The sequence below is a fragment of the Apteryx mantelli genome, chromosome 19 (assembly GCF_036417845.1).
Source record: "Apteryx mantelli isolate bAptMan1 chromosome 19, bAptMan1.hap1, whole genome shotgun sequence".
NCBI lineage: Eukaryota > Metazoa > Chordata > Aves > Apterygiformes > Apterygidae > Apteryx > Apteryx mantelli.
This window is the reverse complement of record NC_089996.1, coordinates 1,219,262-1,224,842: the sequence shown is the minus strand read 5'-3', so window position 1 is coordinate 1,224,842 and position 5,581 is coordinate 1,219,262.

The window sequence follows — 5,581 nt, the reverse complement described above, 5'->3', positions numbered from 1 at the left end:
TTCTTACAGTCATACGGACACATGAGATCGGCCGAAAAAATCCAGTTCACAATCTGTCAAGTCGCCTCGGACTTGACTCCATAGGTTGACACCGTATTTCGGGCCTGTTGCAGGAGTTTCCAATCATGTGGCTCCCACTTCTTCTCACCCCCGCCATAGACAATAGGAAAGGCCAGAGCCGATGCTCCGCCCCCTAAGGCACCGGGGCGCCATTGTCCTTCCACAATGGCATCCCTAATGATGCCGCTCCAACGTGACTCCCTCCCGGCCGGGGGTTCAAGCGCAGCTTGCTGCATGCAGGGAGGGAGGGACCCTTTCCCTGCCTTATTGAGTTCCAGCTTTTCCAGCTTCTCTGATAGTTCCTCAATCCTTTTTACCAGCTGAGCCGTAGACGGCCCGCCTCCTTTGGGGGTAGTGGGCGTAGCTGTGCCCAACGATGTGGGAGAGGGCGGGGTCGAGGGCTCCCGCCACGCTCCTCTCAGCGTCATCGGAGGCCGCGCAGGAGGTGGTGGAGGAGGGACTGAGGGTCGCTGCAACTCACAGGCTGATGGCAGGGGCGGCACACTAGGGATTGACCCGCCCCCCTCTGAGTCGTGGGAGGCACCTTGTGGCACTTCCGCGCTTTCGGCAGTGCCTGAGCCGGCCGGCTCGGTGGCAACTTCCCCTTTTCCTTGTGGGGCGGCCAAACCTTTCCGCAAGGACTGCAGCATCTCAGCCACTGTGCGGTACGGCTTACCCACGGAGCCAGTCCCTCTGATAGCAAGCTGAGACCCGCCGCCGGGTCCCTGAGGGGTGCTACTTGGCGCAGGGCTCAACATTTTTGTAGCCGCTGCAGCCACCTCCCTCTCCGCCTTCATCGCCACCAGAGTCTCCAGGACCGTACTCCAGAGGGTTCGTACCGCCTTGATCTCCTTCTCATCCTTCGCTCCACCCTCAATGGTCTTAGACCACATCGTTTCCCCAAAGTCTCTCCACTCCGATACGGAGAATAACAAGTGTGTGTCTGAAAAATGTCCCCATTGCTGCCCTAACTTAATCAATCTGTGTTACTGCTTCACTGGGGCATCCACCCCTCTCTTAGACAGTATCCCAGCTAGCAGAGTGGCTGCAGCGTCCGTTTCCATGCTGCTCCCTGGGAGACGGGGCGCGACCCCGATGCCGTGTCTGGCGGCAGCTCTCGACCAGCATTCCTCCCAGCCGTGTGATCCCCACTCCCGTCCTCTCGCTGCTTACCGCAGTCTCGGAGCTCTTATCGGAATTCAATCATCCTCTTATCGGTAGTCTCGGAGATAAACCGTCCTCTGCTACCAGATGTCGGAGTGGGGGGATGGGCCCGGAGTAACGATGTGTCTCAATGTGAGTATGGTCGTTCTCCCTTTATTCAAGCTTTTACAGAGTATATATAGACTATGAGCAGAAGCTTGTGTTAGTAACAATGCTACTATTGGTTAAGGCCCCCTGTATACGCGCGATGTGCCGCGACAGGATTGGTGTCGGGCGACTGCTTGTGTTAGTTACAATGCTACTATTGGTTAAGGCCCCCTGTATACGCGCGATGTGCCGCGACAGGATTGGTGTCGGCACCGGCGATGTTCCTGTTTTCATCGTTTAGAGGAGACTTCAAGGACAGCAGCTTGCCCACACGCTGAGCCTTATTCCATGTAATCGTAGGCGGGATTGCTCACTTTTAACAGATCATGGCCCTTTTGGCCTAACCATTCCTCCACATGACCTCTCCAGCATATGCATGAGCCATTGCTACTGATTACCTCAAACTACATACCAAAGCATCTCCTAACTCTCCTAAGAATGCACAGAAGACTGTCCTACATGGCCACTTCTTCATTTGCAGGAGCAGTTTCTACTGTCAATTTTCAAGGGTCTTAAATAATTACAATTTAATCAGTTCTGCAGCAGGAGCTGCTGCAGAGATTCTGAAACAGCCAGATACTCCACCTGAGATGGTACTCACCACATTTAAGCACAGGAATTGGTCCAGGCACAGCAGGATCTGCCCCTGGAAATCTCTAGAACTGTCCGAAACACCCACTTGGAGAGGTTCTGCACCAGTCAGTCCAACACTTAATTTGGAAAGTGGTAGGAGTTCAGTCAGTCCTAGTTTCAAGTCTGAAACTGCCTGTCTCAAACCTGCCCATCAGCTCACCTGTGTGGATTACTAGATGGGGGAGTTCCTGGGCCACCCAGGGGATTAATGACTTGAGTGCTCTGAGTGTGCACACAGGCACAGGCCTGATAGCCTGGTGCCTACCCACACCACAATTCTAACTGTAAGAGAAACCTGAATTTCATACCTGGAACTTGATTTCCAGAGCTTTTGCCACAAGTACTGGCTCTTAGCTAGCACTCTGGCTTACCTCTGCAAGCAAGTGAGGCAGGAGAGTTGTTTCCTGTGTCTAAAGACAGGTGGGATGAATCAACCTTTATTTCATGGCATTGGATATAAACAAAGAGAAAATGAGAATCCCTTGTGCAGTTCTGGTCTCCCACCTCAAGAAAGAAAAGTAGGACTAGGAAAAGGGAAGGGAAAGTTGATGAAGGCAGCAAGGCGAATTTCACCACACATGACATTAGTTACTCTTGTCACACCTTCAACTGACTGGCTTCTGAAATGGATCCTCCCAACCATACCATAGGGGGAAAATTCTTCCTCAAGGCCTTTTCAGTCACTCATGAAATGCAAATCCTCTTCTTCACACTGCCGTGGGTGATTTATCTGCTCACTGCCATGGGGCATATGGTCATGATATCTATCATTTGACTCAACCACCAGTTCCACCCCTAGCGTATCTCTTCCCCAGCAGCTTCCCCTTCCTAGATATTTGGTTCCCTTTGCCCCTAAAAGGTTTGTCAGCCTCATCTTGGAGATTAAGACCATCCCACAGCTGCTTGCCAGTTCCAGACCGTGCTTTCCATCTTCCTGGGCACCGCTGTGTTCAGCCTGCTTGTTGTGCTGTCTTTTGATTGCTGTGGGGCCATTTGCAACCCGTTGCACTGCACCATCTTTATGAAGCCCTGGTTGGGCTCCATGCTCATCTTTACCCGTTGGGTGACGGCATCTCTGTCCTTGCTCAGCCCCACCATCTTATATACCAAGGTACCCTGTGTCCCCAGCAAAGAGACTCTTTCTTCTGTGGCCTCATCCCTTTGATGAGAGCAGCCTGCATGGGTACCAGCTACCTTCAAACATGAGCTTTGCTCTCTCCTCTGCTGTGTTGCTGAGCTCCTTCACATTGACCCCTGTGTCTTATGCCTGCACTAGATGCACTATCCTGAGAATACCCTCTGGGAAAGCCATATGAAGCCTTCTTCACCAGCATAGCCGGTGACACTGCCATCGTCACTACTGCATATGGTAGCTCCATTTTTGGCTACGAGGGGCCTGAATACAGCAAATCCTTTGAACCAACCAAAGCCTGATGAAAGGGTTCAAGACGGTTACCTCCATGGTGAGCAGAGAAGCTGCTTTGCTGTAAGCTCTCAGCAGCTTTGCAGGCTCCTCTAAGAAAGTACATTGAGGAGAAGCATGATTTTAGCTGACATCCAGCAGACTAAGAACACAGTCTGTGGAGACCTCTGGTTCACTCCTTGAAACCCATCATCTCCTTCTCCCCTCTGCCCCTGCATTTTTGAAGCATCCTATTTGTGGAGTCATCTGCTCCTTTCCTTTATATGTCTAAAACCAAATGCAAAGGTGGAGGGAAAAATGTCAGTATTTATTGCCTATGTTTTCCTTGGACTTCCTTCTGTTAGACGTGTTCTTTGGTTTGAAAAAGAAATTAGCTACTTAGTAAATTAAGAGGTTTGAGACAGAAGTAGTGAGTTTCATCAGCTTCATTAGAGGTGCCTGTGCGCAGCTGGTGTCTGCACTTGTTTTCCCTTGGTCCCTATTTTGTTAATGGAGGCCCAGACCAGGCTGTGTTTCTGTACAAAAGTCTGGAAAAGTCTTGATGCAAGCCCCTAGAGAAGAGGGATTTTCCTGAGCACTCAGAGAAACCCATGCAGGACCCAGGGATGTTGAGGGAAACCCATCCCACCCACCCCCAAGCCCACTGCTCTCCCTGGAGACCTTCCTGGATCCTCAGGCTGGGAACAGGAGGGGGTCTGTGGGCACAGCCATGTCCCAGACTAGCCTCCTTCAGGCCTTCAGCTTCACAGCGTGTCACAGCTTCAAATGAGCTCTCTAAAGCAGCACTTCCCATGCCCCTGGTGTGGAGAGAAGACTTTGGGTAGACAAACAGGAGACACGGGAGAGAAAGGGCAAAGACACCAGGCTGCAGAGCTGGGGCTCCCAGCATCACAGAGGGGGTGCCACAGGCTCAAGAAGCAACCCAAAGAAGTAAAGGAGTCCTTCCTTTTGCAGTGACTTGGAAAGCCACATCTCTCACAGTATTCAAGGGGGATGGAGTCTCCCTTCTGCAAGATTTGCCCCAAAACTGTGCAGAGATTAGGAAGAGCAGGAAGGCTGGTTGTAGGGATGTTCTCAAACTTCAGCAGCTGCAGAGCTGGGAGCTGGTCATCTCACAAACTTGGGAGTGAGTCAAAATGCACGTCCTGAGGCATCGCACTGCCTCATAGGCTCTGCACCGGAGCCTGGACAGCAGCACTGCAGTGTGTGGGCATGTCCTGAGAAGCCCAGAGTCATAAAATGTGGGAGATCCAGGATGTCGGGGCTGTACAGACCCAGGAGAGCAAGGGTGCCTGCGAGGAGGAGGAGGGCAGGGGGCTGAGGAGCGTACCCAGGGGAGAATTCTCGCACAGCCCCAAGGTGACACTGAAAAGTACAAGGACCAAATGAGGCCCAGGGATGAGAAATGGCTTCCTCAGGCTCAGCCAGAAGGAAAGATGGGCAAACTTCATGGGAAATGGGAAAACTTCCCCACATTTGCTACCTGGCCTCGCCCATGGCTTTGGAGCCTGGCAGGCTCCAGGGTCCTGGATAAGGGCCTCTGGATGATGTGTGTTAAGGCTATGTTTGCTCTTCTCTGGCATAGCATCTCTAGCTCAAGCACTGCCGACTGAGAAACCTTGCCGAGCACTTTTAAAAGCAGAGATCCTGCCTTGGTGCCTAAAGGAGGAAAGCTACGTCCTGTCCCACATTGTCCTGCATCCTGCTTCCACAAAAAGAGGGGCCCACAGCAGAAACCAGTTTTGAGGCTCACCGAAGCATTTCTCAGCCTGTGGCCATGCTTTGTGCTGGTTCATCCCACATGCTTTGGATCCTGTAAAAACGCCAACCCCCAAACCCCAGATTCCTGCACAGGTCTGCCCAGTGCAGTGACCTGTCGGTGCAGGGGCGCAGAAGTGACTTCTCCAGTGCCCCATTTGAGATATTTCACAGTCTTTGACACTGTCTGGAGACATTCCTGAAGGATTTATCAGAAAATTATGGAAAATAACTGCAGTGAAGGGAAGTGATGGCTTTCCAGGATGTGAGGGGAAATCTCTCTGCTCTCTCCCTGGCTGTGCCATCTCCATGGCAGTGACCTACAGAGCCCCCAGATGACACGAGCTGAGGTCACAATGGGACGTGCCACATCACAGGGAGGTCTCCCCGGTGTCG